This window comes from Capra hircus, chromosome 24 (genome assembly GCF_001704415.2).
Source record: "Capra hircus breed San Clemente chromosome 24, ASM170441v1, whole genome shotgun sequence".
NCBI classification, from domain to species: domain Eukaryota; kingdom Metazoa; phylum Chordata; class Mammalia; order Artiodactyla; family Bovidae; genus Capra; species Capra hircus.
Genome location: NC_030831.1, coordinates 31,365,018 through 31,387,568, shown reverse-complemented (window position 1 = coordinate 31,387,568; position 22,551 = coordinate 31,365,018).

Below are 22,551 nucleotides of genomic sequence, written 5' to 3'. Positions count from 1 at the left end.
TTTTCTTTGCATTAGGTTGAAATGCATTAAATTGCCTTGTAACTTAATAACAGTAAAATAAAAGAAGTTGAAGGTATACTTGTATCTGCTAAACTGTAAATTCCTTGAGAGTAGGAACCTGGCCTACAGTGTCTTACACAGTTGCTAGCACAGAGTAAATATTCAGTGGATATTTGTTGAGCGAATGAATGAATTAAGTAAACTTTCTAGAAATGGGTCATCATTTTGATTTAATTTGAAGAATACTGATCATTATTTTTTTCTGTTGTACAAGTGCTCACCCATTCTGCTCAGTTTGATCAAATTTTAATAAACATCTTTTGAGTTTTTTAGCAGAGTACAGTTATGTGAACTAAAAAGCACAAAGCTGAAGTAATTTTATAACAATCATCACTCTTCATAAGAGTGAAAGAAGGCAAGGAATCCAGGGAAAACTGGACTAAAAACTCTTATATCCTCTAAAATTGTTTAACCCCTATAGGAAGTTCTATAGCGACACCTTGGAAAATGTGACTCTTGAGGTTTTAATTTGAAAAGGAACTTAAGAATGAGATAATTTCAGTAAGTATCATTCAAAAGGCCTATCACTTTGAATATTGGATAGCCTCTCAAAAGATGAACATGGGCATGCTAGCACTTTGCTAATTCCCATTAACTACGGCAATCCTTAGTGAATTGCTGCATTAATGAGGAAGTCATTGCCTATACAGTGTCTGCAAACAGAGGCATATATCTTTGCTTCAGTTCTTCTGACAAGTGTAGCTCCGCTTTAATTATTTATGATCATACACCACAGCATAGGAGAGCTCAAGAATATTTTATACGAGTAATGAAGTTTTAGTAATAAGATTCTTCACTCCATCTTGTTGCTATTAAAGCTTACAGAGGAGCAGGGTGAGAATTTAAGGTTTTTTGTGGATTAGTGAACTGGGAATTAGCAGGATTCCCTGGGATAGAGTTCTAAATAATACAATGAAAATAAATATCTACAAGTACAATTCTTATTTTTTTCAAGCTCTGTTATAGCCCTCGGAAGACCCTCAATGAACCACAAGGAAGATGGTAAGAAATGAAACAGCCAAAGATAACAATAGTTATGATAATAATACTGTTTATATAAGTCTTTATGGATATGTCTACACAAACATGTGAGATGGATGTTGAAACAGCTTCTAAGTAATTTAGAACAAACAATTTACAAGTGCGAGCAAAAGGAGACTAGAAAGGAGAGAGTTCATGTGGTCAGAATCCCCCATCTTAAATTGCTCAAACTTGCTGAATGATTTCTCATATCTTTCCTTAAAAATTCCAACTCTATTATTTAATCAGAATTCTGCACATAACTAACTGTTAACTATGGTCAACTTTAATCTCTCTGAGATCAAATCTCTTTACGTTCTGGTTTAGACTATTTGCAACATCTTTTCCAAACATGGTGCCTCTGGTTCTACAGCTTTCATGATCATAGACCTATTGTCACTTATTCTTTCAATAATAGCTTATGGAGCAGCCAATTATACAGCAGGTCCTCTAATAAGGACCAAGAAGTTCATCCAGAAAGGTGTCTAATGCCAATATTAGGCTGTTGACCACAAAGCCCCTCATCACCTCCAATCTTCAGAAGACCCCTGCACCTCAAACACAAACACACACACAACCACTCCTATTTGCTTTGCATGTCATTCCTTTTAATCGGAATCACAGAGAAATATGAAGAGGTTTATAGGGTATTGTCAGAAGCGCGAAGTACAAGGTGCACTCCTCCCTTCTTCCTCAATCTTTGCATAGAGCCCTAAAACCTCGATCCTCAGAATAACAATATTCCAGGCCTGAAGGCAGCCTCTTGGACTCACTCATCTAAATAAAGAGCATCTGAGAGCAGAGAGGCTTCTGTTACTCAACAACTAGAACAGAATCCACTAGTCAAGTCTACAAGCCCTCCACACCCACGCATTACTCACCAACCTTGAAGAATGAAAGGTGAACCAAAGACTCCATAGGGTAATAAGATGGTGTGGAATGGCTACATTAAGTAATCTTCAGGAGCTAGTAAGGGTGGCCACTTTGAACTGCCCAAATAAAAGAACAAATAACAATTCATCTTGGGCAATAAAGTGAATGGAAAATACCGAGAAGGAAAAAAGACATTGTAAATTACTAGATCTGCCAGATTGAGTTTTTCAGTTATATCACAGCCTAGGCAACCAAACTCAAAGAAAAAAAGGAGAAAGGAAAACTGATTTGAGAAAAATTCACTGCCTTAAGAATATGAATTCAGTCCTCATGTGGCTCTTGAGCATAATATTTTGATAAGTAATTTTATGTTTATGAAAAGGTATTATTATCTTTTCCTAGCAAATTGTATGTAAGGGTCCTTGCTCTTGCATTTAAGGGGTTTTAGGGCCTGGGTCCCCCTTCATGTATTACTGCCTTGTCATGGTGAAGGAGCTTGTGTAACTCAGCAAAGCTATGAGCCATGCTGTACCAGGCCACTCAAGAATGGATGGGTCAGAGTGGAGAGTTCTAACAAAATGTGGTCCACTGGAGGAGCGAATGGTAAACCATTCCACTATTCTTGCTGTGAGAACCCCTTGAACAGTATAAAAAGGCAAAAAGATATGACTCTGAAAGATGAACCCCTCCAGATTGTAAGGTGTCCCGTATGCTACTGGGGAAAAGTAGAAGGCAATTAATAATAGCTCCAGAAAGAATGAAGTGGCTGGGCCAAAGTGGAAATGATGCTCAGGTGTGGATGTGAAATATGATGCTATAAAGAACAATATTACATAGGAACCTGGAATGTTAGGTCCATGAATCAAGATAAATTGGATGTGGTCAAGCAGGAGATGGCAAGAGTAAATATCAACATCTTAGGAATCAGTGGACTAAAATGGATGGGAATAGGTACATTTAACTTCAGATGACCATGATATCTACTACTGTAGGCAAGAATCCCTTAGAAGAAATGGAGTAGCCCTCATAATCAACAAAAGAGTCCAAAATGCAGTATTTGGGTGCAATCTCAAAAATGACAGAATGATCTCAGTTCCTTTCCAAGGGAAACCATTCAACATCATAGTAATCCAAGTCTATGCCCCAACCACTGATGCCAAAGAAGCTGAAGTTGACCAGTTTTATGAAGACCCACAAGATCTTCTAAAACTAGCACCAAAAAAGAGTTGTCCTTTTCATCATAGAGGATTGGAATGCAAAAGTAGGAAGGCAAGAAATACCTGGAGTAACAGGCAAATTTGACCTTGAAGTACAAAATAAAGCAAGGCAAAGGCTAATGGAGTTTTGCCAAGAGAACGCACTGGTCATAGCAAACACTCTTTTCCAACAACACAAGTGACAGCTCTACACATGGACATCATCAAACAATACCGAAATCAGATTGATTACACTCTTTGCAGCTGAAGATGGAGAAGCTCTGTACAGTCAGCAAAAACAAGACCAGGAGCTGATTGTGGCTCAGATCATCAGCTCCTTATTGCAAAATTCAAGCTTAAACTAAAGAAAGTAGGGAAAACCACTAGGCCATTCAGGTATGACCTAATGAGTAGCATCACCAACTCAAAGGACATGAACTTGGGCAAACTCTGGAAGATAGCGAGGGACAGGGAGTCTGGTCATGCTATAGTCCATGGGGTCACAAAGCGTCAGACATGACATACTGACTAAACAGCAACAAGGGATTGAGTCAACACTTCTGTCTTTGGTCTTCCTTATAGCACCAGTTATTCTCATTAATATCAACAATAGTTATATTCAGTCATTCAACAAATATTTATTGAGTGTCTGATACAAGTCTGGCCTCATTCTTAAGCATGTACTATGTGGCAGGGGCATAAGAGACAAGTGTGTGTGTTTGAAGGTGTTGAGTGTGCTCAGCCATGTCTGAAACTTTGCGACCTCATGGATTAAAGCCCACTAGTCTCCTCTGTCCATGAAATTTTCCAGGCAAGAATACTGGAGTGTGTTGCCACTTCCTACTCTAGGGCATTTTCCCGACCCAAGGATCAAACCCGCATCTCCTATATTGGCAGGTGGATTCTTTATCAACAGTGTCACCTGGGAAGCCCCATGGCTTCTATTCTAATGTATCTCACAGTCTGTGGGGGAGAAAGATAATAAAAAAATAAACACAAAAAATAAACATGCAGCAGAAGTTAAAAAAAAAAAAAACCCACTGGATTTTCTGAGAAAGTATAATGGGGATTGGGGTAGGGAGCATCTAATTAAGGGAAAGACTTCCCTGAGGAAGTGACAGTTGATCTGAGACCTAAGGGATAAAGAGTTGGTAGGAGACACGTAATTAGGGCACATGCTAACTGCCAAGCGTGCTGGCACTGGAATGGGCTCAGCATATGGAGAGACATACCTGCGTGTACAAATGGAGGCTTGCATTTTCAAAAAGCTGCTTTGTTTATAAAAATAAAATGACTGCTTGGGGATCTTCAGGCAAAAAAAAAAAGATACTGATGAGAAAGGAATAACTCATAGAACCTGAAGAGTCTGGTTTGTTGTCAAGGTCAAAAGGAGTAAAACACCTTACTTCTTCTAAATATCTGTCTTATTTTCATACTCAATTTTGGAATTACATCTGAAGATCTCCAAAAACTTTCTACAGGCTTCTTTTGTAGTCTACTCCAAGACTGAACTACCATAATGACAATAATGTTTGTATGCAGCACATTTATTAAGAGTTTGTGTGTGGCTGTGTCTTCAATAAGACTGTTATGTGTACTTAAACAAAATATAATCACCACTCTTTGTATACAAGTCTTCAGTATAATGTTAAAGACCGTTAGTAAACTTTCCTTCTCTCTCCTCTAGGATAGATGACATTACAGTGCATCACAAGTGTAAAAAGTTACCCTGGAGCATTTGCCCAGTTTCTGTACCGGTCTTTGTTAGTAATACTGGAAAGTCAACATTCAAAAAACATATATGTGAATATGTATATATATATATATAAAACATATACATAAATACATATATGACACAGGACCAAGAAATATGACAGTGAGATCGTTAATAAACAATAAGCTCTTGTTTTGACCTGTAAAATGGGCACAAACCAATTGCCGTCTACAAAATGTCTCTGTAGTAAAGCCATCTAGCAGTATCAAGCATTGTTGTTCGTTGCTCAGTCATGTCCAATTCATTGCAACTCCGTGGACTGTAGCCCACCAGGCTCCTCTGTCCATGGAATTCTCCAGGCAAGAATACAGGAGTGGGTTGCCATTTCCTTTTCCAGGGAATCTTGCTGACCTAGGGACTGAAACTCAGTATTACTGTTTCTCTATTCACAACCTTGATCATTTCCCAAGGCTGTTCTTTCTGAATTCTTTTTTTTCCCCTTTTCTGGCCTAGTGCCACACTTGCATTACCAGTGTTACACATTTATATTATTAGCCTAGACCTTTCTCCTTTCTTATGAATTACCACCACATGCTCTCAACATTAGCATTCTCCTCCTAGATTTACTCATTATCCCTTCAAAGTCTCTCTCATGTAAAACCGTATTCTTTACCTAATTTATTCTTTACCTATTTATTCTAAACAGTAAATAGAGCAGAAGTGTTCCTGAAATACAACATTGCATTGAGATAATTGTATAATTGTGTGTATATGTATTGTGTTGGTAATTTTTCTGTATTTATGTGCCTGTTCAATTTCCATCTTGTTTCTCCATTACCATATCCATGCAACACGCTTATAAAAGCTGTCAAAACAACACAACATATAAACTCAGAACAGGTTCAATGAACTGTTTCAGCTGCTTTTTCTTCTCATTTCCTTCCATTCGCTTCAGGAATCCTTGGGCTTCGACAGTGGGAATTGCAAAACCCTCAGGGCAGGTCCCTTTGTGTCTCATTCTGCATCTTATTTAGTGCTGGTATCCAGAGGCTATAAGTAATTCTGAACAGGCCGGTGCAACAGCTCAGGTGACTCGCAACATCATTCAGGTTTGTCAATATTCTTCCTAACTTCGCCAGAACAAGGGATCAGTCATCAAGGACTAACGTGGCAGGGAGAGCAGTTCAGCTACACCAAGGCTCAGCCCCAAGCACTGTGTGTGGATAACTTAATGAGACCAAATTCGGGGCTTAGTGAACTACTCTCCATCCTCCACTCGGAATAAGGAAACGGCTTCACGTACAGGAGGGTGGATTCCAGTTAGACACAAAGATAAATCCTCTGAGAACGCAGTAAACACTGGAATATGTTACCAAAGAAAACAGGAGAATATATTCTCCCTAGTGGATGTTTGTTTATTTTCTTAAGTACATTTTCTCCAACATCTGGACTTGCTGACAGATGGTCCCACTCGAACCCAGGGAAAGAGACTTGATGACCTGTGATGTGTACCTGGCTTGTCAGGTCTCTCTTTAAATGTCAATCCACTGAGAGGCCTCTCCCTCCCACCTGCAGGCAATAGATTTCCCCTCTCTGTCTTTCTCTTATTTCCTGGATTTTTTCCTTTCCATCTCTTGCAATAATTTGGAATGATATTTGATTTACTTGTTGTTTTGGGGGGGGAGGGGGTACGGGGTAGGGGGACCAGTTGTTAAGTATTTGCCAACACACTGCTGCTCCTAATTGTTCTTCCTGCTTCTCCCGCTCTGCCATGTCACAGCCAAATCAATTCTTTAAAAACTTGAATCAGGTCAAGACATTCCTCTGCTCAAAAGTCTCCAAGTGGCTTTCCACTTCACTCAGTTAAGAATGAATAAAATTCTCACCATACTTCAACAGTCCCATGCAATCTGCCCAGCCTTCCTCTCCCCTGCTTTTTTCTGATGTCATCTTCTTACCCCATGGCTCACAAGGCTTCAGCCACACTGCCTACCCTGCTCTTCCGCAAACTCACCAGCAAGCTCCTGCTTCAGGGTTACTGCCTTCATTTCTCTCTGCCTAGAAAACCTTCTCCCAGATAGAAGCATGGCTGCATTTACTCAGATCTCTTCCATACCTGTTCTCCAGCTCCAAGCGGTCTCCAAGCCTTCTGTGTGCAAAACTGGGTCCACCCACACCCAGCCTTTCTCCATTCCCTTGTACTTGCTGTACATTTTTCCATAGTGGGTTTCACCGCTTTACATATTGCGTATTGAGAGGGTTTTGGTATTTACTTCACAGATTCACTCCCCACCTCTCCTCCCCTCTGCAAGCTAGATTTGCTTTGTTTCCACTGCCAACTGACCGCCAGCAAAGTTTGGCCCAGGAGAGGCACTTGCTGAAGCACGGAGAGAAGAAACAAGAGAAAGGCCAGGATATCTCCCCTCTGTCCCTTCCTGCTTTCGTGTGGCATTGGCAGCAGTGACCCAGCCGCCCTGAGGGCTTCAGGCCCCGCCTAGATGACTTCCCCTCAGTTCTCCCAAGAATAGCTCCAGGATTACTACCCTCCCTGTGATGCCCCCGTCCCAGAGATGAAAGCGGTTAACCTGGGGGTTGAAGCCCAATTGCCTCTAAGGTTTTCTAATGCTTCCAAATACTTGAAACTTACTTCTCAGGTGAAGTTCCCTGTTTTGGGACACCTGGAGTAGGCCTCGTTTCCTAAGAGGCCTTGTGGTACACCCATCTATCTCCTCTACTGAGGAGACTGATAACTAGCCATTCTTCTCCACCAGGAACCCTGGAGAAGGAAATGGCAACCCACTCCAGTACTCTTACCTGGAGAATTCCGTGGACAGAGGAGCCTGGCAGGCTACAGAGAGTGGAGGCACAAGGAGCTGGACACAATTAGAGACGAAACAGCAGTAACCAGGAACACCCTTCTTTCCACTCTCACTTGGCTCGCTAGCTCCTCCTTAAATGTCACTTTCTTAGAGAAGCCTTTCCTTCTGCTCGTTTTGGTTAGATCTTCCCACTTTGTCCTATCACCTCGTTATTTTCATCTCCATTTCTTACAACAACTTGCGGCTCTACATCAATTTACGTGTTTATTTGTATAATGTCTCACTCTACCACTCAACAGATATAATAAAGGAGTCTGTCTTTCTCACTCTTGCCTCAGCTCCAGTGTCTGGGCCATAGTAGTTGATATACAAATATTTTATACATTAAATAATGAATGACTATATTAACCATCATAACATTTCGGACTTAAAAAGTACTCAAAAAAATGTTTGTAGAGTTAATTGGTATATATTGCTTTCTCTGAAAAATTCACCAGTATATCCAGAATACCAAGGTTTTCCATAAATCCTAAAAGGTGTGACTTTCATACTGCTTTTCCATGCATACTAAATACGTTTTCACATGTTACCTTCAAAGAGCCTTCATTCCCATAAGCAACACGAAAGCAGGTAAAGCAAGTATATAAATATGATCTAAGCATGCTCACATTCCTCGTGTCAAAAATGAAGAGAGAGTCCAAAATGCAGCTATATGCAGATGATTACATTAATAAGGTTCGTTTCCTAATAGTTTTGTAGTTGTTATCTTTTTGTGTGTTTTCTCTCTCTGTCTCTCTTTTGGTAATTTTATGTTTGTTTGTTTTTTCTCTAAAGTGAACTCAGCTATTAAATGGTAAGAGCAAATTTGTGCCTGTAATCTTCCTCTTTGTTCTAAATAGTTACTGGGTTTGGGCTGTTATGGATTTTCCACATAGGTTTAAATTGGTCTCTGCAATGCTCTGTTCTTGTTTCTAAAGTAAAGAGAAAGCCTCAAACGAACACAGGGAAGTCTATCTTGCATCACTTTTTTTTAAACTTTCCAATTTCTATTTGCTCTTTATTCTCCATACTTCTCTGTCCTCTCTTTTGTTTAAAATCTCATTTAGCATTCTCTTGAGGGGAGAACATGAGATTACAATCTAACGATTGTAATGAGAACGGGTTAAGTTGGTGCTGTTTCCCATTTTCATTACAATCTTGGTGGCAAGAATAATGTAACAGAATTTTTAATGCCTCATATATTACATGAACATTTTCCCGTGAGTTCTTGCTCCTTTTCTGCGGACAGCATTGTTGCTATGTGCTGTAAGACTTTGATCTTTTTATATTCTGAATTATAATCAATTGGCCATTTCACCCCTTCCCCATAGATTAGAGTCAAACAAGTGAAAAATATTTTGATCTATAGCATACCACGGCATCTCATGACTATAAAATCCTATCACCGGCAGACCCATACTGGCAAACTCCACGTAGCCAGTGATTTGAATTGGACAGAAGGTACAATCCAGGCATCCTAATGGTCAGGCACTTCTCTGAAAGATACTCTGGGAATTGGAGTTTTGTAATTTAGAGCGTTAACAGACATGCTCATGCATGCTCAGTTGCTAAGTCGTGTCGAACTCTTTGCGACACCATGGACTGTATCCTGCCGGGCTCCTCTGCCCATGGGATTTCCCAGGCAAGAATACTGGAGTGGTTAGCCATTTCTTTCTCCAGGGGATCCTCCCAAAGCAGGGATTGAATCCATGTCTCCTGCATTGCACTTTACCACTGAGCAACCAGGGAAGCAGTAATAGAGAGGGTAGGTGAATTTAAATACCAGGAGCTGTCTTGGGAAATTGATCTTTGAACTCCAAAATGATGATAATGATGATACATGAGTGCTCACTCGTGTCTGACTCTTTGCGACCTCATGGACTCTAGCCTGCCAAGCTCCTCTATTCATGGAGTTTTCCAGGCAAGAGTACTGGAGCATGTTACCATTTCCTTTTCAACTCTAAGGTGCTCGATCTTGAAACAGAAAACCTCACAAATGGTCATTACTCAAAGTGTGGTGTCCAGAGCAGTGGCATGGGCATCCCTGACAGCATATGAGAACAGAGTCTCTGGCCTCAGCCCAGGCCTCCTGCATTGGAGTCTGCATTCCAACAAAGCCCTGCAGTGACTGATAGGCCCTTCAGGGTTTGAGAAGTGCTGCTTCAGAGTGTCTTACAGGCTACACTCTGTACAGAAAGTCCCTCCTCCCCGAGTAACCCCAGTGCTCACTCTGGGCACCCAGCCCAAGGCAATCCCTCAGGGTCACAGAGCCCCGTCACCCAGCTTCTCAGAATCTCCCAGTGAGGTCACCTTCATTTAAGACTTTCTCTGGCCCTTTGCCTTATTAGACTTTCTAGGCTCCATTTACTAGGAAACTGAAACTGTTAGACAAACTAATTCTCAATGGCCTCATAGCCTGCCAGGCTCCTCTATGCATGAAATTCTCCAGCAAGAGTACTGGAGTGGGTTGCCATTTCCTTCTCCAGAGGATCCTCCTGACTCAGGGATGGAACCCAGGTCTCCTGCATTGCAGGCAGATTGATAACCATCTGAGCCACCAGGGAAACCCTTGAGCAGAAACACTTGGGTTAAAATCTCCACTCTGGTGATATTGCTGAAGGAGAAACTTATCTGTCTTCTCTGTGCCTCAGTATCTTAGTTTATTAACTGGAGATAATAACATTTACTCTATCAGTTAGAGTAAGAGCAAACTACTGTAATAAAGAAATCCCCAAATCACATGGTTTAAACTTCATCTTATATTAAAAAATACTGTTCCTCAAACACACAGAGCAGAAAGTGAGATTCTCCCCAGCATGGTTCTCTGTGATTCCCTAGAGCATATCTTCATCTTCATGGGGTGCTTCCTTGCAGAAAGGGAAGACCCAACATGAGACAAACATTAGCATCAGGTCCCACTCACATGGAAGGAGGTTGGGAAATGTGGTCATTCATTGGATGCTTCATTCTAATTCTGTAACTGTGCCTAGTAGGCTGGGCATTCTGGTGGGATAGCAGCAGTCCCCAGCACACTTACCTAGCAAGGTTATTTTAGGAGTTAAAGGAATTATGGAGATAAATTGGCTTCTCTAGGGGCTCAGTGGTAGAGAATCCACCTGCCAAGCAGGAGTCGCTGGTTTGATCCCTGGATCAGCAAGAGCTCCTGGAGGAGAAAATGGCAACCCACTTCAGTATTCTTCCCTGGAGAATTCCATGGACAGAGGAGCCTCTTGGGCTACAGTCCATGGGGTCACAAAAGAGTCAGACACGACTTAGCAGCTAAAACAACAAACAACAACAATGGAGATAAATTGCCTAACGCACTGCCTGGCACCCACACACATTAGGTTCTTAATGATGATAGCTATTATTCTTATCACTTCATTATTAGCCCTCCTTGTAAAATAATCACAATTTATCAAGTCTTTTCGAAACTTAAACTGATGGAACTAAAAGTGAATAAATTTCAATCTACCCACCTGAAGGGACCTCAGATCAAACCATAGTGACTTCAAGTCAGGTTTGTGTGACTTTGGCATGAACTTGGACAAATTTAGATCCCTAGAGAGGTTGACAAGCAACTTCTCCTACCTCTACCACTTCTGTCCAAGTGCCTTGAGTTTTCAAAGCAAAAAATTGGAGGTGGGGATGTGAATTGCTCATGGTTGACAGACAGAGAACCTTCCGGGGAAAGTGCATGGAGGGAGTCTAATCCCACAGGGAGGTCTGGGGCAGGACTTGTGCTACAGATTAGTGCCATCTCAAGTCGTTTATGCCCCTTACCAGTCAGTCTTTGCCTGCAGGGTGCATGGAGACTGAGGAGGGAACACACGCAATTCTTCCAAAAGGGAGACAACAGCTGTTAGCAGCCAACTCTGCAGCAGGAAGGAGGGGGGCTGGACCCCTGGTCATGCAGGCAGGACCCAACAGCATCCATTTCCCATGGGTGTATGCTCAGTCGTTTCAGTCGTGTCTGACTCTTTGCAGTCCTTTGTAACCCAGCAGGCTCCTCTGTCCATGGGATTCTTCAGGCAAGTATACTGGAGTGGGTTGTCATGCCCTGCTCCAGGGGATCTTCCTTACCCAGGGACTGAACCTCTATCTCCTACATTGATAGATGGATTCTTTACCACTGCACCACTTGGAAGGCCTTTTCTGTTGATATTTGCTGTTAACTTCCACCATATTTGAGAAAAAAAGTACTGGGGTAAATCAGAGGGGAAAAAAAAAAAACTTTATCAAGGTGCATGGATCAAGAAGGGTTTGGGTCTCAGGGCCACAGACTAAATATCAAATTCTAGTAGGCACTTGACCAAAGGGAACCATAAGAAACATGAATCATACAGTGTAATTTTTCACCACTACTGGAAAATGATTTCTGCCATGTCAAAATACTAAATGTTTTCTGTAATAGGCACCCAAGAGCCTGGTTATTTAACCTGTTGATGGAGTACCACTCTTAGAAGCTATCTAGGGATTTAAAACTCATTACATACCTCAAGCAAGAATATGGGTTGATCCAAATCAACACTTTTAACAGGTCTTTAAATAAACCAATTTGAGCTTTTGGCTCATTGATAGAAAAGTAAAGATAAAAATTTGCGTCCAATCAGGGATTCCTCAGGAATGATGTAAGATACATTTATTTATCGTGTCACCTGCTTATTTAACTTATATGCAGAGTACATCATGAGAAACGCTGGGCTGGATGAAGCACAAGCTGGAATCAAGATTGCTGGAGAAATATCAATAACCTCAGATATGCAGATGATACCACCCTTATGGCACAAAGTGAAGAGGAACTAAAAAGCCTCTTGATGAAAGTGAAAGTGGAGAGTGAAAAAGTTGGCTTAAAGCTCAACATTCAGAAAATGAAGATCATGGCATCTGGTCCCATCACTTCCTGGGAAATAGATGGGGAAACAGTGGAAACAGTGTCAGACTTTATTTTGGGGGGCTCCAAAATCACTGCAGATGGTGATTGCAGCCATGAAATTAAAAGACGCTTACTCCTTGGAAGAAAAGTTATGACCAACCTAGATAGCATATTCAAAAGCAGAGAGATTACTTTGCCAACTAAAGTCCATCTAGTCAAGGCTATGGTTTTCCAGTGGTCATGGATGGATGTGAGAGTTGGACTGTGAAGAAGGCTGAGCGCCGAAAAATTGATGCGTTTGAACTGTGGTGTTGGAGAAGACTCTTGAGAGTCCCTTGGACTTCAAGGAGATCCAACCAGTCCATTCTGAAGGAGATCAGCCCTGGGATTTCTTTGGAAGGAATGATGCTAAAGCTGAAACTCCAGTACTCTGGCCACCTCATGCGAAGAGTTGACTCATTGGAAAACAGTCTGATGCTGGGAGGGATTGTGGGCAGGAGGAGAAGGGGATGACAGAGGACAAGATGGCTGGATGGCATCACCGACTTGATGGACATGAGTTTGAGTGAACTCCGGGAGTTGGTGATGGACAGGGAGGCCTGGCGTGCTGCAATTCATGGGGTCACAAAGAGTTGGACACGACTGAGTGACTGAACTGAACTGTCCAACTTTTAGAGCATCTCTCATATCCAAACCAAGCTTTCCAGGCAGCTCGGTTGGTAAAGAATCTTCCTACAATTCAGGAGATCCAGGTTTGATCCCTGGGTTGGGAAGATCCCCTGGAGAAGGGTATGGCAACCCATTCCAGTTCTTGCCTGGAAAATCCCATGGACAGAGGAGCCTGATGAGTTACAGCCCATGGGGTCATAAAAGAGTCACGACTTAGCAACCATACAAAAACAACACATCCAAACCCTCTTCTCCCTGCCTGATATCACCTTCCAAGGCCTCATCACATCACACCAAGGTCACTGCCTCCAGGAGAGCCTTACCTGCCCCTGACTCTGGGACAGAGCCAGTCCCAGATGACAGCTCCACCTCAGGTCAGTCTGCCCTTGGACTCAGTCCATGTTCCTGGGCTTTGCCTCAACCTTTGTGTATAAAGCCACCTGGTGCCCGAGTTCTAATATCAACATCAATGTCTTATCCACTGCCTGACTTTCCCCTTTAGCTCCCAGCCTGGTGCCCCAGATCCTTCAGGACCGGGTCTTCATATCCCTAGGTCCTTTCATAGAAGTGCCTGATCACCAGCCTGTGTCTTCCTGCTGCTTGGTGACAGACTCCCTGGGCCACCTGCCGCCTGCATCTGCACCTATTGTCTACTGCCAGACAGCCCTCCTCCCCGCGGAGGAGAAAGAACAGATGGGATATTCTTAACAGAGTAGTGTAAAGAGAGAAAATGCCAGCTAACGTGCTATAGAAAATGAGGGTTCGACTCCTTCATTAGGACAGGGAAGTTGCTAATGATGGGTCCCGGGAAATGGAGAGGCTGCCTTCACTCAATCCAGACAGCTGTCATCGTGGGCATGGCAGAGGCTGGTGGAGAGCTTGTGTTCTGGAGTCAGAGCTGATGGACATTGTAGCCACCACTCACTAACACATAGGAGAGGACAAATATTTCACCTCCTCAGTCTCAGGTTCTGCATCAGGAGTAACACCTCCCTCACAGAGCTACTGTTGTCCTTGCTGAAGTTAAAAGAGATATTACATTTGTCTTTAATCCTCAACAAATATCAGTATGTAATTCTAGAGGGAAAAATATGTGTAGGGAATTTTTTTGTTTGTTGTTGTCATTCAGTTGCTAAATCATGTTTGACTCTTTGAGACTGCACAGACTGCAGCACGCCAGGCCTCCCTGTCCTCCACTATCTCCTGGAGTTTGCTCAAACTCATGTCCATCAAGTCGGGGATGCCATCCAACCATCTCATCCTCTGTCACTCCTTTCTTCTGCCCTCAATCTTTCCCGGGATTAGGGTCTTTTCCAATGAGTCGGCTCTTCACATCAGAAGGCTAAAGCATTGGAGCTTTAGTTTTTGTTTATGGGGAAGCAATAGTTATGTATTTAGAATACAAGCCTAGGCTGGATGAAGCACTTTAATGAAGATCGATAAGTTCAGAGAATGTGGAAGGGATGGCAATCGGTGAGGTGAGAACCAGAGCAGAAACCCGAGTCCAGAGCAGAAGGACGAAGGCTGCAATGGCAGTCCTGGGAGTGGGTGTGCTGGAACTGTTGATGGGAAGCTTGTGGCGGAGACTGGAATTGAATCAGAAAGGTCAGGGAGACCGGAGGAGAGGGACTCTGGCCGTGCTCTAGGGAATAAACGCACCATAAAATGCTCCCAAGGCAACAGAGAAAGCTATTAGAGAAGAAGTAAAGGGGAATCGAAGAATATGGTGCATTTTATTGGAAGGGCAGTGAATGGAGGGAGGCACAACAGAGTATTCGGAGCAACTCGGAGAAGAACAGTAGGGAAGTCTGCAGAGGGAGGGGTAAAAAAGCAGTCAGCTGTGACAGAGAGAAGAGGCAATGAAGAAACATAATAATATATAACACTAGCTCAAAACAACAGCTGGGAATAGGGAGTTGATGGCAAAGCAATAAATAGCAGCAATGAGGAAACTAAATGCCATTAAAATGCACAATAGTTAATAACAATAAAGCTGGAGTCTGGAAGCAATTAATAAATTAATAAATATATAACACAAAGTATAAAATGAATGGAGAAAAAAGTGAGATTGTAAACATGACCATTCAGTGAGAGGAGGGCAGGTGTTCACTGGAGGAGAGAGAGGAGACTGAGGCAGCCAGGCTGCAGAAGTACAAAAGCTCCAGGTTCTGAGTTGCTGAATGAGAAGGGAAAGGGCAGATTCTTTCTGCCTCTGAGTCAATGAATGGAAAAGCAGCCCACAGCGATTGTTACTCTCTGCTGTCCTGAGGCAGCTCCCATCTGAGAGCTGGTCACCTACCACCATGATAAACAAGGTCATTGTCAGAACTGACTGCCTAGACTATGCTGATAATGGAGTACACATATCCTAGGCTTCATACTAAAAGCTGTCTCTCAAAGTAGCTACTGGGGAATTGTTCTAAAAATGTGGATCTTGGACCAGTTCAGAAATCCCATTTTAGATTCAGCTTCTCAGTTCCCAAGCCTCACTCTCAACCTCAATGCATCTTTTTGGGTGGTTCTGGGAGTCAGGAGGAATTCCCATAGTGGAAGATCCCCAGCAGCTACCTGTGCCCTCGGCAGTCGAAACCTCAGTCATAGAGTTGAGAGCCTCGGGCGTTATAAGAGCTCCTCATTCTCAAGACAGCGTCCATCCACCCAGGTGATTTGTTTCCCATATTTCTCCTCTGCAAACATAATTTTGATGATTGGGACCACATGTTTTTCCCAAAGGACAGGTCAAGCCTTCTTTACTCTTGGTTCAAAGAATATTCTCTACTCCAAGCAGCATCTACAAAGCAAAAAAACAAAACAAAATGCTAGTGGTAAGAACCCGCCTGCCTATGCAGTCTATGTAAGGGACATGGGTTCAATCCCTGGCTCAGGGAGATCCCCTGGAGAAGAGCATGGCAACCCACTCCAGTATTCTTGACTGGAGAATCCCATGGACAGAGAAGCCTGGTGGGCTACACTCCATAGGGTTGCACAGAGTTGGACACAGCTGAAACAACTTAAGACACACACAAACAATAACAACAAAAATATGAGAACTTGCTTTGCTCCCAGATGAGGCAGAAACTTACCAAGCTGGGGGGAGGGACAATAAAAAGAATGGTAAGCTGGTTAGACTAAGTTTAGCAGGCCAGTTTTCCTTTTTCTTTTAACAAGTTTATCTCCTCCCCATTTTTATGTGACTTCAGTTGTCACTCTTTGTATTTTGCCCAATGACACAAATCCAGAGGCAGAGACAATTACTTACCATCCTCTCCTGCCACAAAGTAGCTTCTGTTGCTTTCCCACATTGGTTTTCCTCCTTTCCTCCCCTCTCATGTAAGCATATCCTCTTTATCCAAGATTTAGTAACTGACACTGCGGCCTAGTGGTAAAGAAACCTCCTGCCAATGCAGGAGACGCAGGTTTGATCCCTGGGTCAGGAAGATCCCCTGAAGAAAGAAATGGCAACTCACTCCAGTATTCTTACCTGAAGAATCCCACAGACAGAGGAGCTTGGTGAGCTACAGTCCATGGGCTCTCAAAGAGTCAGACATGGTGGAGCACAGCATAACACTATGGCCCTGGGTGTAGCATGGACTTTGTAACTGAAACACTCCCAACTGGACAGAAATTGGAACATCCATATTTCCAACTTCCAATTTGACAATAAGATTAATAAGAAATAAGGAATCATAAAGTGAGAAAACCAGACCCAGAAAATAAATTGCTGGTACACACTACAGATAATTCCAGGGTCAGATGGAAAAGGATAAAAAGAGAAGAAAAGTGAAATTAAAGAAATGATTGAGAATTTTTGTGAAATGAGATATTAAAAATACCAATATAATATTACTTTTATACTTTTGCATATAAATGTTAATGATCAGCTACCTACAATTAGAACTTGAATTTGTTTAATGTCCTCCAAGCAAGTACTTTTTATTGTATAGGAGACATAATATATAAATTGATATAAATTGCACTTAGTTTCAATAAATGTAAAAGAATATTTTCCTTGAATCTACTGCTGCAAACATGGGACTATCTCTTAAGGAACAATCCTGAAAAGAAAGTCCAAGGGTGTAAGTTACAGCTCAACAGTTGTGACTTTAGTAAGTTCCTGGCATGTAAACCCTTCAGCTTGAAAGAGCAGAGGCCAAGCTTTGTTCTGGGCCCGGCACACAGCATCTGCTGCACAGGATTAAACACTGTGCATTGATCATGACTTACTGACGATCATAATGATTAACATCAATTCTGAAGACAGTTAATAGGCACATGGGGTGATCTTTTCTCTTCAGAATCTAAATTATTTGCTATTGGATAAGCAATTTGTGTTTACTGAGTTGGACATGAATGAAATTGATTCTAACTACTTTAAGTTTGCTACAATTGGTACACTATTGTATGGCCTTTTAATGATAGATTCCTTGCATATATATAAATATATAGATAAAGAAATCTATTTCTTGATCTTTTCTTTTTTCATGACAAAGAAAGCCAGCTTGAGTTTACAATGAAATCGTCCCTTAACTGAGTGAAAAACAACAATAAAAGAAAAAAGAACAAAACCAAAAGAGTAGTTGGCATTCTCATCAACAAATTTAATAACGGGCTTCTGGGCTCTGCACTGTTTCTTCTGAGGACAGCAACGATGGGAAGAAATGAGAGGTCATCTAGTCTAGGCTACTAATTTCACCAGTGAAACCTCTGAGGCCCTATGTCCCAAGTCAACAACTGAGTAACCGTGAGCTAGGTTGTGCATCCTGGTCTTCTGGTTCCCTCATCTGCATTCTGCCACTTACTTGCCCACGTTTCAGTTATCCTTTTCTGCCATTATAACACAATCAGCCTATAACATTGGTGTTCAACTATCTTTCAACATCAGTTTTACTGAAGAATCCCACTAGTCTAATTACAGCACTTATATTTCTTACGATGAATTGGTGATATGTTAGAATCCCAAATATGTCAATCTGAAGTACACAGAGTATTCTTATTTAAGTTCAAACTGCAAAATATTAGTTAATATTTGTTGAGCACTTAGCATGTGTCAGACTGTAATAAGGGTTTTCCATACACAATAATCCTGTGAAGTCCACACTGTTCTTCTCTTAAAAAGGATAAAACCACATGTTCATTCTTTGCCCTTCTTTGGCTTCACTTGGTTTTGTAGGAAGACTAATCCCTGTAAATTAAGCTTCCCAGACTCCTCTGCAGGGGTCCAGCCAATGGCAGCACTGTCTCCCTCCATTTGTGGTACGCTCTCTCCCAGGGGGGCTGCTTCTGAATGGTTCTTGCTCTGGCTGGACAGCCCTTCCCTTCTGGGTCCTCAGTCCCACTGCATCCTAGACTCCATTAACACCTTTCCCCTCCTTTGTTTCTCCAGGCCCAACAGAAGTCAGCAACTTTCTGGTATTACAAATCTTAACATCACTATTTCTTCTTGAAATTTTTAGTCCTTCAAACACCTTTCCACTTAGTTCCCCAAATTAAATGCCCTCTATTTAAATACCTGGTCTTTTTCTGAACAAATATTGACAGATACATCTAAGTAAGCAAGTGATTTAAAGAGCATAGGCTGGTTTGAACTCAGGTTGCCTGACCAAATCTATGTGTTTAACCTTGAAAAGCTACTGTTTCTTAGAGTACCATGGACTAGCTTGTGGTCTCCAAACTTTTAACTTTTTTGATTGCACACCTTCATGAGGAAAACGTTTGTAAGCATGGGCCCCTGACATATATATGTTTATTTATAAAGTTTATGTAAGTAGTAGCTCAAATGGTAAGCAATCCATCTGAAATGCAGGAGACTCTGGTTTGATTCCTGGATTGGGAAGATCCACTGGAGAAAGGATAGGCTACCCACTCCAGTATTCTTGGGCTTCCTTTGTGGCTAAGCTGGTAAAGAATCCACCTGCAATGCAGGAGACCTGGGTTTGATCCCTGGGTTGGGATGACCCCCCTGGAGAAGGTAAAGGCTGCTGCTGCTGCTGCTGCTAAGTTGCTTCAGTCATGTCTGACTCTGTGCGACCCCACAGATGGCAGCCTACCAGGCTCCCCTGTCCCTGGGATTCTCCAGGCAAGAACACTGGAGTGAGTTGCCATTTCCTTCTCTAATGCGGGAAAGTAAAAAGTGAAAGGGAAGTAGCTCAGTCGTGTCCGACTCTTAGCTACCCCATGGACTGCAGCCTACCAGGCTCCTCCATCCATGGGATTTTCCAGGCAAGAGTACTGGAGTGGGTCAACAGTGCCTTCTCCGGAAGGAAAAGGCTACCCGCTCCAGTATTCTGGCCCGGAGAATTCCATGACTGTATAGTCAGAGTCACAAAGAGTCACGACTGAGCGACTTTCACTTGATTGCTTGAGTACTACTGGATGATGTGAAGCTTAAATTGTATTCATTTTGTTCTGTTTAGTTCTGATGTATTTCTCTACTTTAAAGGAAGCTATCGTACTCAGTATTTGAAACATGTCTTTAGATCATTTCTGCTGTTTTATAATTTCATCCACTTCCTTTTGAGGCAAGAAAGATAATGTTTAGAAGAGCTCTATATTTTCTCCTTCCTTAGTTTTCCGTCTTCTCTTTTTCCCTGTGAACTGTGGGATACAGACCGCAAAGCTAAGGAATGAGGTGCTGAGTAGGCAGTGAAGAGAAAGTAGGGATAAAAGTCTCTATAGTCTTTTTAAGACCAGTTTGCACTCTAGAAACAGATAAGAATTTCCATCATCTTTTTTTATGATAGCTTTATCAAGATATATTTCACATACTATACAACTCACTCTTTGAAAGTATATAATTTAATGATTTGTAGTATATTCACAGAGCCATGCAACCAGCATCACTAGCTAATTTTAGAATATTTCCATCACCTGAAAAAGAAACACATACCCATTAGCATTTATATCACCCCCAGCCTCTGGTAAACACTAATCTACTTTTTTATATCTGTAGATTTGCCTATTCTAGACATTTCATGCTAGGTGAATCACACAATATGTGGTTTTGTTTTTGCTTCTTTTACTTATCATGCTTTCAGGGATCATCCATGTTGTAGTGCACATCAATACTTCATTCTTTTTATGGCCAACTAATACTCCATTGTAAGGATATACCAAATTTCAGTTATACATTCATCAACTGACGGACACTTAGGTTGTGACATATTTAGCTGTTGAGAACAACGCTGCTATGAATACTTACACAAGTTTTTGTATGGACGTGTGTTTGCTTTTATGGACATACGTTTAACATTTTAAAGATGTGCCAACATTTTCCAGAGTGGTTACACATTTGACATTCTCACTAGCAGGACTATCCAAAGGCTTCAATTTTTTTATCCTCTCCAGTGCTTTTTTATTATTTGTCTTTTTTTAATTTTAGCCATTCTGTTGTACATGAAGTGATCATCTCATTTTGGTTTTGATTTGCATTCCCCTAATTATTCAACATCTTTTAAAAGCTAAATAGCTATTTGATTAACATCAATAAAATAACTTATTAATACAAATTAAATATTAATCTTTATTTTCAGTGAACAAAACACGAAAGATAGCTAATTTCATTTGCACACAGAAGAGCATTCCAGTTCTCTGATAAAATGCATGAAGTCGCAAAGTAAAAGCTAAGCAACCATTCTATTTAGAAGTGTAGTTGTATCAAGACACTTTTTTACTTCCCTTTTTACTTCTTTGACCCACTGATTATCCAGGAGTGTGTTGTTTATTTTCTACAATCTTATAGATTTTCCAGTTTTCTCATGATTGATTTGTATTTTTATACTATGTGGTCAGAAAAGATAAATGATATTATTTCAATCTTCTTAAATTTGCTAAGACTTGTTTTGTGGCCTGTCATTTGATGTGTCCAGGAGAATGTTCCATGCATGCTTGAGAAGAATGCATATTCTGTTGTTGTTGGATAAAATCTCCTATATGTCTGTTAGTTCAATTAGTTCTAAAGTATGGGTCAAGTTCATTGTTTCCTTCTTCCTTGATTTTCTTTCTGGATGTTCAATCTAATGCTGAAGGTATAGTATTGAAGTTCCAGCAATTATTATATTGTTATTTATTTCTCCCTCCATTATAAGTTAGTATTTGCTTCACATATTTAGGTGCTCTGATGTTTGAATACATATATATTTGTGATTGTTGTCTTCTTGATGTGTTGACTCTTTATTATTATATAATTGCCTTATCTGTGTCTTGTTACTATTCTTGATTTAAAGTTTATTTTGACTTACATAAGCATAGCTACCTCTGCTCCCTATTGGTTTCCACTTGCATGAAGTATCTTCTGCCATCTCTTCACTTTGAGCGTATGAGTATCCTTAAAGATTAAGTGAGTCTCTTTTAGGCATTGTATAGTTAGGTCTAGGTTTTTCATTCATCCATTTTTCCAAAGAAGGTGTACAAATAGCCAACCAGTATATTAAAATATGCTCACCATGGCTAATCATCAAGGAAATACAAATCAAACCACAATGAGATATCGCTTATTAGAATGGCTATTATCAAAAAGACAATAGATAACGAGTGGTTGGCAGGTTGGCAAGGATGTAAAGAAAAGGGACACTGCACTGTAGTGGGAATGTAAATTGACATAGACACTATGGAAAATAGTATAGATGTTTCTAAAAAGTTGAAAATAGAACTACCATATGATTCAGCAACTGGAGTAGGAAATGGTAACCCAATTCTGTATTCTTACCTGGAGAATTCCATGGATAGAGAAGCCTGGCAGGCTACAGTCCATGGGGTCGTAAAGAGTCAGACATAACTAAACATGCATACGACATGACCCAGCAATTTCACTTCTGTGTGTATATCCAAAGGAAATGAAAACAGGATGTTGAGATATCTACACCCCCATATCTGCTGCTGCTGCTGCTAAGTCTCTTCAGTCGTGTCCGACTCTGTGCAACCCCATAGACGGCAGCCCACCAGGCTCCCCTGTCCCTGGGATTCTCCAGGCAAGAGTACTGGAGTGGGTTGCCATTGCCTTCTCTGACACCCCCATATCTATTACAGCATAATTCACAACCGCCAAGGTATGGAAACAACCTAAGTATCTGTCTTTGGATGAATGGATAAAATAAACTTGAGATAGATAGACAGATGAATTGTATTCAGCCATGCACAAGCAGGACATTTTGTCATTTTCAACAACATGGAAGAAACTTGAGGACAATATGCTAAGTGATGTAAGTCAGATAGGAAAGATAAACACTGTTATGATATTACCCATATGTGGAATCTTAAAAAACCAAACTCACAGAAACAGAAAGTAGA